This window comes from Metopolophium dirhodum, chromosome 8 (assembly GCF_019925205.1).
Source record: "Metopolophium dirhodum isolate CAU chromosome 8, ASM1992520v1, whole genome shotgun sequence".
Lineage (NCBI taxonomy): Eukaryota > Metazoa > Arthropoda > Insecta > Hemiptera > Aphididae > Metopolophium > Metopolophium dirhodum.
In genome coordinates, this window is record NC_083567.1 from 17,907,990 (window position 1) to 17,920,512 (window position 12,523).

The window sequence follows — 12,523 nt, forward strand, 5'->3', positions numbered from 1 at the left end:
TCACGAAGTTGTGATGAGTATAGTTCAACAAAAATGAATACTTAGTTTTTATATTACTTTGTTAAGATGTTTACATACATAGAATAACATATACATTTAGATTGTAGGTATTAGGTACCCTAGTACACATATATTATTATCTTTTGCGTTTTGCTAGAGCACTTATATATATATAAGAATATAATTCCATTAACCAATATTTCACTCTAGTCTCATAAATGCACTCATAAAGTATTTAACATTTTATCAATATTTAACAAATAGGTATGCATTTAGTGGTACTTTTTAACTAGTTTGAAATGTTTATCCTTTCATTATAGAATTCCATTGAATGTCCATTAGTAGTGAATTATTTATTAGCGAACGTGTTTCTTGTTAACATACGTTTCCTCGAAAAACTGTTCTAAATATTATATTATTATATTGTTTTTAAATAATGTATACATACTACCTCTATATTGTATACACGCGTATTGCCGTGAGCAGCTCATATTGTTATACGTTTCTTGGACTATTGTATGATAACGCTTTTCTTACTAATTTTTTATTAAATTTCGACAGTGTATATATATATTATAAGGAACTAAATGATAAAAACACAACATCAAGAGAGGAAAAACATAAGGATACTGGGAGTAGAATTCGATTGACATTCAGATGTTAAAATATCGATAGATGACGAAGGAGATAATAATGTATATCGTTTGTATGTATATGTAACGAGTTAAGTAGAAAACTGGGATTTTTTTTAATATGTTTTATGAAACTATATTTTTATGCTATTATTGTACATATGAGGCACTTAAACGAAATTATTATGTTAAGTGCGTAATAAGTTAACATTTTTAAATCCGTCACTTTATTTTTTAACGAGTATTTACTATTTGGTTTCGTTACATGCAAATAAAAAGACGCACCTATGTGGTGATAATATTTGAAAGTATAAAATACGTGGGCTTGAAAAGTATGAATAGTCGGCGGAGGTAGTTTTGTTGTACAGTTTGGAGGAGAGGGGATGTCGGTGAGAGAGCTAACATATTCGGGTAAACGACTGGGACGTGGAAACCGATGGTGGCGATATACAGATCGCCAGGCTCGTGGGTGGCGGTGATCGCGCCGTGGGATGGCGGGGATCGCGCCGTAGGGTGACGGTGGAACGAGGAAAAGAACCAGCTATCATTTAAAGATGGCAGCACTGTTAATGGTATTCCGGGGGATAATTTTACCCTCTGTCCGCCAGGGAGGCTGGTCGCAGCCACCGCCGCCGGAGCGTGCTTCTCTATTTTTCACAACCGTCGGCAGTCGACGTTTAAACGCGCTACCAGATCGGTCTGGGTTGGTCGTCGTCATTGTGAAAGTTACGTATTGCCGTCGTCGTGGTCGTGTTTTGTCGTGGTCGTAATTTGTTCGTTATATTTGGTGATTTTTCGTCCGTTGCGTCGATTACATAGTGTATATACCGGTACAACATTTGTAACCATCGTTGCTTTTTCGGTTTATTTTCCTATTTATATAAATCGATGTATATATTTTAGAATTACGCGTTTTTCTATTTCTAAACATTTGTAATATAAATATATTTACTCACGCATGACACATATTATATAATATGTATACGCCTGTCTTTTTTCACTATTATTATTTCCATCTTGCCACCTTCACTGCTGTCGTGTTTACTTCTCTTTCTTGACTTATCACTTAATAGCCTTTTATCTCGAGTACTTAGTTTTCTTCATCTCAATCGTCGTAAACACTACGCTTTTTCGTGGCGATCAGCAGTGTACTCGAGTATCGGAATTTATGCGTGTGATGAAGTCCAACACGATGTTTACTTAGGTGCTTATTTAACTTTATTATTTGAATGTTTCGAAATTGCTTTTTCTGTCGTTTTATTTACACAGGGAGCGGTAATAATTATTTTTTTTGTGAGTGATAAGGGATACTTACAAACAGTCGTCTGACTTATCCGTTATAGATTAATTATAAATTCTCAATATCATTATAGCTGGAATAGAAAACTGTATTAGTAGTATCTAAATGTGAATGGCATGAATAATATCATCATCCGGCGTTATGTATAGGCAATGTTGCTACATGCGTACATTGTACATACATACGTGAGTGTGAATACTTTGCACAGAACAGCAAATGGTTGACTTGTTTCTGGTATTTTCGTTTCATATTTAACTGTGGAATGTCATCAAATGTAAAGTCACATAGAGTTCCTTGAAGGAAGTTAAACGTGAGAATCCCACTAAATTATGGTCCTTATTTTCAAATAGTTGTACTTTTAAAGAAAGTCAATTTTTGTTCTTGAAAATTGAACTGTAGAAATGAATCATGATCGGACATTTTGTACGTTATATTCGTCATATGGTCTACGCTAAAACTTATTATTTAAACTAATAATTAAAACATAAATATGATAAAAATGTATTTTTGTTCAATATAATTTTGAAACTATTATGTTATATGTGTTATGTAAAATGTCCTGTATTTACTATTTGAAACAGTGAAAGTAGCTAGTATAATGTAAACACCTGTATTACTCCATCACTTAAGAATAATACATTCTTAACCACGTATATATTTTATGTTTAGTCCAATATTTAAATTATTTTCAGTTTATAATTTATTCTGAACAAGGTTATTTTTTTGAATTTTAATAATAAGTGGTTCATTATAATAAAAAATAATAATAAAAAGACAATTTTAAGTTTTTTTACATCGTTAAACTTTTAAAGTTACAAATAGATTGTCAAAAACTATTCTTTAGTAGTAAAATACTAGTTAATTCATTTTTATTTAAAAAGTCACAAATAATTTGGTATTGCAACTGTATAAATATAAACTATAATAGTTCATAATTATTATCAGTCACTCGTGTAACCAAAATAATTCAAAATAATTGTTTTTTGTTTAAAATTAAGTTTAATAGAATTATTTGTTCGCTTTATTAGATTGAACAAATGTATTAGAAATTATAATTTATAATTTTATAATGATTATTTGATTTAAAATATTTAAAATTTTAAATGTAAAGTATAACTAGATAACTCTGAAGATTATAAAATTGTTTATAATAATTAGCGTGATTTTAACATTATAGAAAAGGAGTACTTTTTATTCTGAATGATTATAATATACCTATTATTCGCATAAATTGTTAGCAAATGTTGTCATACACTCGACGGGTAATTTCAATCGCCACCCGAGAGCAAACGATTTCGCGCATTGAAAAATCTTTGTATTTTAAGCGCGGCTTTACATTCTTTTGTTAAATTCTCCTAAATATTTTTGAAGTATACATCCCCAGTATGTTGTTGTGTTTAAACATTTAAATAAACTTCTGACAAATTTCTGAATGTTCATTACGACAATTTGTTATTGTTGATATTCAAGTGACATTTTATAAGCTTAAATAGTACTTTTGATTTAAGTTTTTTAAATTTCTATTTTGGGCTAAAATAATGGATTAAATTAGTCAAACTTAAGATTATTTTCTCAATAAATAATTGTATTATAGTGATACCTAATATGATTTGATTGAGTAGCATTAAAACATCAACAATGACAGAGATTATATTAAGTGTTGGCTAATATGTACGATAGGGGTACGATGAAGAATTATTGGAAATTGTGTTTCTTAAATAGTGAGTAAAACTTATTTTTCTTTTTGGTTGTCTGTGCGGGATATCTATTTACATGCTTGGAATTAAAGTCACTCCGACGTAAGTATTGTCTAGAAAAAGAAATAACTGTGTTAAGTCATATTAATTTATTTTGGGATCTCTTCCTAAGAGACATTTTTCGATGAAATCATGCAGGAGTTTGAATGTTTAAATGTTGATTGATTATTTTTATTGAGAAAGTAAATTATGTGGTTGGATCGTTAGTACACCAAATTAATATTTATTTTGTTTTTGTATTGATAGAATTTAAGTCGTGCATTTTGACATAATATATCTGGATTACATTATTATAATATACGTACATCCTACATATTATTATAATAACTTTCTACGTATTTGAAATTTTTCTATTTATTTTATAAATACATATTTATTAAAATTATAGTTAAAGTACTTATTCAATTTGTTAAATTGTAAAAAATATTTGGAAAATAAATAAAATAATTTTATCAATAGGTAGGGTACCTGGTACATTATCATAGTCTCATTAAGTTTTAATTGGACTACAGTTTTATAGTTTATTAGCTATTATAATTGAGAAACATTTTTCATTATACACTTGATTTACAACTTAATTTTGATAATAAAGTCATGTTAAAATTTTAATATAATAATTAAAATTAAGATAATTTTAATTACAATTCAATATAGGCACACTTATTTATAGATTTAAATTGTGTGCTTAAAAAACCTAACAGGATAGGAATGGATACCTATAATTTTCCACTTGTTTCGTTTCGATCACCTTGGAACAGGATAATGGTAATATTATGTTTGAAAACAATTATCTCTTTCAAAAATTGAGCGGAGTTTAAAAAAAGTGTTTGCATAAATTACTTCTTAAATTTTCGACAGTTACCGGTAGATTTTCCTTTCCATACTCTTGGATGACTAATTTAATATCCTTGAAAATAATATTGATTTTATTCCTGGTTCAATACCTGCTAATATTTATATACACGTAAATTATATAGGTACCTACTTTTTCCATTTGTACGAAAAATACTTTGAAAATTATTCTTTATTTTTTCCTAATCATTATTCCAATATTCCCAATCATTTACATCATGATCGTAGGAAATCGAATTATTACATTTCTTATAACATTGTTGGTATCATTTTAGTCAATGTTCCTCAGATCAGAGATCAGAGAGTTTTTATTTCGTCAGGCTTATTATTTGAAAAAGAAAACAGTTATAAATAATAAAATTTTACACATATTTGGCTTCGTGAAACGTAACTTTTCGGAATTTTCTAATCCAATGTGTCTTAAAGTCTTCTATTTCACCCTCGTTCAGTCTATTCTAGAATATGGTTCTACTACTTGGTCTATGTACCATATAACTGAAAGTATTCAATGACGTTTTTACATTTGCTAGAATTTAAACTCTTAAATGTTGACACTGATCTTAATTAAATTGCATATACATTTAAAATTGATAGGCAAAGATACTTAAGATTATTCTTTTTAAAGTCATGTCCGTTCGCTTGCATTCCAATCTTCTGCTATATGATCCTTCCTTACGTAAAATTACATGTTACTATAGCTTCGATAAGTATGTTTAATGGCTTCTAACACTGTAAATAATGTTGATATAGGTAATTTAAGATTCTTTTCCAATTAAAAGTGTATTAAAACAATAGGTAATTATGATTAATTGTAAGACTTCTTCATCAATTGTTGTAATTTTATTTACTTTTTATCGTATAATCGATATTATTAATACATTATACTATGTTATGTACCCTAGCTCCAGGGCGTAAATAAATTCCCATTAATCCAATACATTTTTTGTGGTATAAACTTCAAAACTGTTGAAAGTCTCCATAAAGCCATTATATTCATAAATATATTTATTTAGGTACATTTATTATTTATTTAATTAAAAATTTTAAGGCATTAAACAAATTCGAAGAATATACTTTTTTAATACAATTATATTATTTTTTATTTTGTTACCGGGCAGTCAAAACACTTTTTGGGGTATTAAAACTCAGATTAAAAATGGTCTAAAAGTTTTATATAATGCTTTTATTGATTGAACAGCGCGGAGACAGATGGTTTGAGTGTAGACAGATAATTTAAGTTATTCGTATTTTCAAAATTCTCATTTAACTTTTTGAGACAATTTTAAACTATAATAAACAATTGTAATTGTAAATTCATTTTCCATGTCAAATTGAACAACATTAAGGGTCCCGGTGCCAGTTGAAAATAAAATTTTATATTTTAGTTGTCACCTCAATTACAAGACTTTTCCACTAATCTACTACCTGATACATATTTAGTTTGATAGGGTGTATTATATCGAAAAAAATACTTTACGGTAATAACTTTAAAGTTTTGTAGAATTGTCGGATTTTGATGACTATTTTTTTTATCTGAAAGAAGAAGACTTCCTACAACCCGCATCGATCTCCGATTTTGTATTTTATTTCAAATAATTGTATATAAAAAAATGTTTTTTATCTTGTATTTGTTTAGACATGTAATAAAGTTTGAGAATAAAATATTGAAAAAACAAAGATCGATGCGGGCTGTTGAATATTTCCCCCCATCAATTAAAAAAAAATTATGAAATTTGGTTGATTCTACAAGGTGGTATCGTTATTCCCGCAGAGTGTATTTTTGAGGACAAAATGGCATCGGCTCTGGGCGCTTTAAAGGAATATTAGAAGATTAAAATCTGGGTGTATAATATTATTCGTAACATCGTCAAGTATTGTAAAAAAAACATAATATTGAAAACATTGACATTTTATTAAAACTATTATGAATTTATTATTTACGTGTTTTTTTTTTTTTAATCATATTATTCCTACTATGGTTCTATAAATCATATTTGTGTTTGGAATTATGTAATTCGTATAAACTTTAATAAAAATAAAAATAAATCAATTTAAGTTGGCAACATTGTTTGTTTTTTTTTAAAAGTGCTAACAACTTATCTAGAATCGTTTTCAGATGATGATAGTGATCGATTTTAAATTGTGTGTAATAGAATATTTCACACAGATCCGTTTCTGTGTAGATCGTGAGATGCGGTGAGGCTACAACTTTATATTTTAAATACGGATATAATTATTTACATGGATATATTTTGTAATGTATTGATATATGATATGTTATTGTATTGTGTTATATATAGGTACTGTATATTCATACAATACTGAAAGTGCCTATCTATTATTATGTACCAATTTATCTATTTGATTTTCAGTCCATCACATTTATTTTTTTTAAGTTTCATTACCAAATTGCTATAATTACGAGGCAGTTAATTACAATTTTTTTACATTTTATTGGCTGTTTTTTGGAGAATTATGAAACGTAAATTATTTTTGAAGTAATTGACTATGTAATTGTTCATCGTTATTGTTGTAATTGTGTGCATGTTACGGCAGACTGGCTAGTAGTAAGTTCTCCTAAACTTGTGTTCATCTCGTTCACTAAAACTTATTTTACCATCGTAGTTTAAACATGTAAACTTTTTTGTTTGCTGGTTTGTATTTTATGCGTCAACGGTCGGCACAATATTATATATCTATCTGGGGATTATTATTATTTAACTCTGTTGGTATATTCTAGAAGTAATATCATATAATATTCTAGATACTATTTTCTAAATTTAATTGTTTCTTTAGTCTTAACATTTTTTATTTATTTTGCTTTTTCAGCAAGTTTAATGTCATTTATTATAACAATAATTCTATTTATAATAAAACAGTACCTTATATAAAAAAGTACTATGGAATTTATTTGTGAGTTAATGTTTTTTCCAAGGATAAAACAATTTTTATATTACTATAATAATAGTTTTGTGGTATTCAAATTATTTCTTTATATAAGTTTGTTTACTGATTTAATATGCGTATTGTACGTATTATAATAATATTTGTACATTTGAATTGTAGTATTAAATTATTCTTGTATCATAATTAAGGATAATCGTCTTCATTATGCGAACTATATTATTTTCAAATTGTTGTTTTTCTTTTTTTTTTTTATTAAGAAACTACTTTTCTATATGAAATCAATTTCTATACTAAAAAATACATTCAAATGCATCATTTGATTGTTAAAACAAATCATTTTCTATTTTTGATGGACTTTTACTTAAGTACTTATATAAAATTATTAGTGTATTCATGGTATCCCAGGGACGATAAAAAATTTGTTTATATTAGTTATTTTGTAAAAACTAATGATATTCTATATTCTTTAATATTTACGTATTTTCGTGAATGGTTTTTATTTATTCGTTTTAGAATTATAATTTTAAATATAATATTTTCAACTAAAATATTGAAGATGCCTTTAGCTTACCTAATTTTACAATGAATTATGTAATCCAATTTTAATTAATTATCTTTGTAATTTTAATAAAGTATTTTAATAAATCATTACAATGGAATAATTTAGGTTTGCTTTAAATACTTTAAATTTTGACATGACTAAATGTGTTTCAGTAAAAAAAAATAAATATTTTTGTGACAAATACTGTTTTTCTGTTGGTTGATGTAATTTAAGTTTTTTTTGTTTGGGATATGGCCAAAAAACTTAGACAAAGATTTCTTTTTTAAAAAATAGTTTTTTTTATCTAGAGAAGTACAAAAGAGCAGGTCTCTAAATAAAATTAATTAAATGGTCATAGTATGTTTTAATTACCAAAGACTGTTGGTGTCAGTCGTTTTAATGTTTTATATTATAAGAAAAATTCGCCAGCCAAACGCAACGGATAACGGGTAATTAAATGAAATGTGTCTTTAAATTAGGGCGTCTGTCGAAGCTCATCTTTTATAATACAATTATTGAAACACTCGATGATTCTTCAGATAAATGGATAATAAAAAATATATTTTTACACGTTTATTTATATGGGAACGAAACTCAAATGGAATTTTCATAGTTCACATAATTTTTTTTCTTTTGACGTACTTATTGCTTCATAGTTGTAATTAATGCTTAGTGTGATGTATTCAATTGTGTTGGAGAAAATATTATATCTGTGCACTTCTCTCAAACTCCCCCTGAAACACGTCTAAAAATAATAATTTTACCATTATCAACGTTATCACGTGTACTTGTTCAATTTTCTTTTATGTGCCTTTACTTTATGTGTCTTATTTATTAAGTAGCTATACTATCAAATATACTGAATATATTATACATACACACGTAATACTCAAATAAGTTTTAGGAAATTAAGTTATACCTAAATTATTTTTACATGTGTTTATTTTGTCTTAAGTGCATTAAAACTAAAATTGTTTGTATAATACTAAAATTTCGTTTTATTTTGAAATTATTTGTTTCTTCTACCTATTTTTACGAGGTTTAAGCTGTTTAAAATTATTTACCGAACTTTTCTCTGTCATTGCAGTTCACTTTCAGAATATCTCATATACCATCGTTTATTTTCTTAAGTGGTCACACAAAATCTGTTATTGGTCTAAATATATCTAAATATAAGAAAACTTAATGTACACTACCTAACCATAAATTTCATATTAAACATTTCGAGCTTCAAACTTTCATTAATAATTGGTATTAGTATTACACTATTACCAATGCATGAGTTATTGTTTGGTTAGATCCCACATATTAAACGATTAAAAAATTGCACGATTGAAAAAATATTGTATTTAAATAATAAATACATTTTAGTTAAAATAAAGTTTCAGTAAACGTTAATATGTTTGAATGCTTTGACATTTCTGAAACTTTTTGTAGATTAATGGTTAAAATTAATGGATTTTGTCCTATTCACCTTTTGAAATTATTTGTAGATAACATTATCAATTTATTGATAAATATAATAAAAGGGACGTAGTTGAAATGCTTCTAATGATTGTAAGAAAAGTTTTTTTTAGGATAAAAGAAAAATAAATGACTTAACTTGTAAAAAACAAATTTGTTTTATCTGTTCATGATTAAAGTGGAGTTTCCACCATATAATGTTTCATATTTCATTGTTGTATGATTTTAAAATTTTTTGATTTCTAGTAAAATTAATTTTACACAAATATTAATTAAGTATTATTATATAAATTATAAAATCAGAGCATCAAAACATAAATTATTAGTTGTTTTCTCTATTTACAATTTTTAACTAGTTGATATTGTTTGGAGTGAAGTGTTGCAAATTATCTTAGTATCACTTGTTCATTTTTCAAGTTTTTCTTTTTGTCATCTTATTTTGATTTAGAAGAAAAAGGTTTAGACAATTACTAGATTTATATATTTTGCAGATGGGCCTACGTCTTTGGGCTGCTAATTGAACCAATTACTGTTCTATACGTTAATACAATTTAAATTCATATTATAATGTATATTATACAAAATGCTAATTACTTGAATCTGCAGATTATGTTTCATTTTTGTACAGTATATTATATTCGTATGAAACACGCAATTTTATTAGTAAATTAAAAGACCTTGAGTTAATTTACACATAGATTGAATTGGAAAAGGGTCTTGTAAAGTTTGTTACAAGGCATGTATGGTTTATCAGTTTAAACGCAGGGATCTTTAAGGGAAGGAAATACAAAGTTTTGTGACAAACTTTCTAAAAGTTGCCGACTATAATAATTTCCTATAATAAAAATACATTTCTTGTGAAGAGAAATTTTTTTTTTTGAAACAATCTAATGTTTTCTGCTAAAGAATATATTTTTCTCTATAGCTGCTGATTTCCCGTAACTCGATTTATTTCGACTTTTTTTATTTTGTACGACACCAAAAAGTGACCTTTATAATGTTCAATATTTATTTTATTTACCAACCGATTGCCTTTTATGATCGCTTTCAACATACTTGTATTATCGGATTGAGTATGTTGAATCGCTTTAAGTACTAGCAATTCTGTTGGATCCGTAAAATTATTACTCTGACCGAAATTCAGATATTTCAGGTACCACAAACAATCCCTAGATGTATATGTAGATGCATATTCAAGATGACCCAGCTATAATGGATTATAGGAAACTGTTCAGGATTTGGAAAACAGAATATAATTTATAGTCAATTCTCTTTAATAATTTTATGATATCCGTCAATGTGAAAAATTTTCGTTTTCAAACTAATATCATGTATTCGATTAAAATACACATACTAGGTATTATCTATTAGTTCTTCTTTCGATATAATACAAAATGCATTTATGATTACCAAATTTATTTCTAACTTCTACCAGAAAAAAATTAATACATATAAAATACGATGCTTGGTTGTTTTAGTTTGACTATACTAAGTTCATGAGCAAATCGGTTAAGGTCCATCCACCTGGGAAAATAAAAACAGATTTATACAATACAGATTTTTAATAAAGTCAAGTAAATGAGTGCACAATTTATTCAAATGGTCATTGTAAAACAATCTGACATGATTGGTGTATTCTTATTTCATAGCTCGATTTTACGGAGAAAAGAATTAGACCCATAAAACTGTGCTTACTAGCAGCCTCTCAACCACCCTTTTTTCTATAAAAATTATCTTCAGACTTAAAATAAGGAAAAACAACCATAATTGTAAAACCCCAATAATAAAGCTCAATATCTTCGTGACTTCTATTTAAACTTAATTTATAATTAATACAAATTCAGTAGTTATAAATTATTTTTTAATAGGTATACCACTATACCTACATAATTTTTTGATGTATTACGGTTATTTCTCTCATGAATAGGTATATAAAATAATATAATTTTGTAGTATTTATATATTAATGTATATCAAATCGGGAATGAAATTCAGATTAACTCGAGAATTTTTCGTTTTACATTTAAAAGTTTGATAAAAACGTTTCACAGTATTATTTTCAAAAGGAAAAAAAGTTAAACATTTGATATAATTTAAATATTTATTTTTTTTGAATTTTTTTATATTTTCATTAAAAAAAATATGTATGTTAGTTTTATTTTAGTCACTTCATTTGAACTACCTGTATGAAAGAGTTAGTTTCAAATATTTCGAATCATATTTTAGAATTTTTCCTTGATTAACGAAGATTTGCGTTGATATTTTCTGTTAAATTATTATCTTATTATATATTCTGTAGTAATTTGTATGTTATATTATAAATGTTAATAGATTAAACAAGTTCATCTAACTTAGTAATAAAATGTCCTGTCCACTGGGAAATAACAATGCATTGTGTCTTCTATTTGGTATTCATGAACCAACACAAAAGCCAATAATTTCGTAGTTTCTTCAGAAGAGGACAGTAATCTAATTTATGAATATTAGTTTATGTATTAAAGTTTATGTTATATTAATAAAATATAAACTTCGTATAAATATATAATTTGTATATTTATACTATTTTTATTAAAGTTTTTATTTTTACCGACTCCGTAATTTTGATTTTTTTTTTTTTTGGGTAAAAATTGGCAGTTTATATTCTATTATAATATAGGATAGTAAAAAAGTAATTTAATTGTCAGTACCTAATTTAAATTTTTAATATAGTTTATTATATTGTAGCAATAATACATCTTTTAAAGTTTCAACAAATTATATTATCTCCATTTATTCAAAACAATAAGCTGAATAAACACTCAGATAAAGTACATGGCATGTATACGAGTACTTTAATAAAAAAATATTAGATATTTCTTTACATAACTTGTTTAACTCCAATATATGATGAGCACCAAAAGTATCTTAATGACAATGTGGAAAATACAAAATAATATTTTTAGTGTATTTATTTCTAAAAGCACAAATATAAATGCAATATAAATCTCAACCGTTGCTGTTATAATTTTCCCATTTATTTATGACTAGTTACTACACTCAATTTATTTTAATATTCGTTGTTATTTTTTTT

At 26.3% G+C, this 12,523-nt stretch overlaps 1 protein-coding gene across 5 annotated transcripts in view; it reads left to right on the forward strand.

Moving 5' to 3' along the window:
• Positions 1 to 12,523, forward strand: part of LOC132950760 (neurobeachin) — a 258,518-nt gene that overhangs the window by 22,111 nt on the left and 223,884 nt on the right. For 2 of the 5 annotated variants that reach the window (XM_061022310.1, XM_061022311.1), the window contains exon 1: positions 1,683 to 1,836. The exons of 2 other annotated variants lie outside the window; for them this stretch is intronic. The gene's annotated coding sequence lies outside the window, so the exon portion shown is untranslated. Of the gene's footprint in view, positions 1 to 1,682; positions 1,837 to 12,523 lie in introns of those variants that run through there. One more of the 5 variants, XM_061022313.1, reaches the window with a different exon arrangement.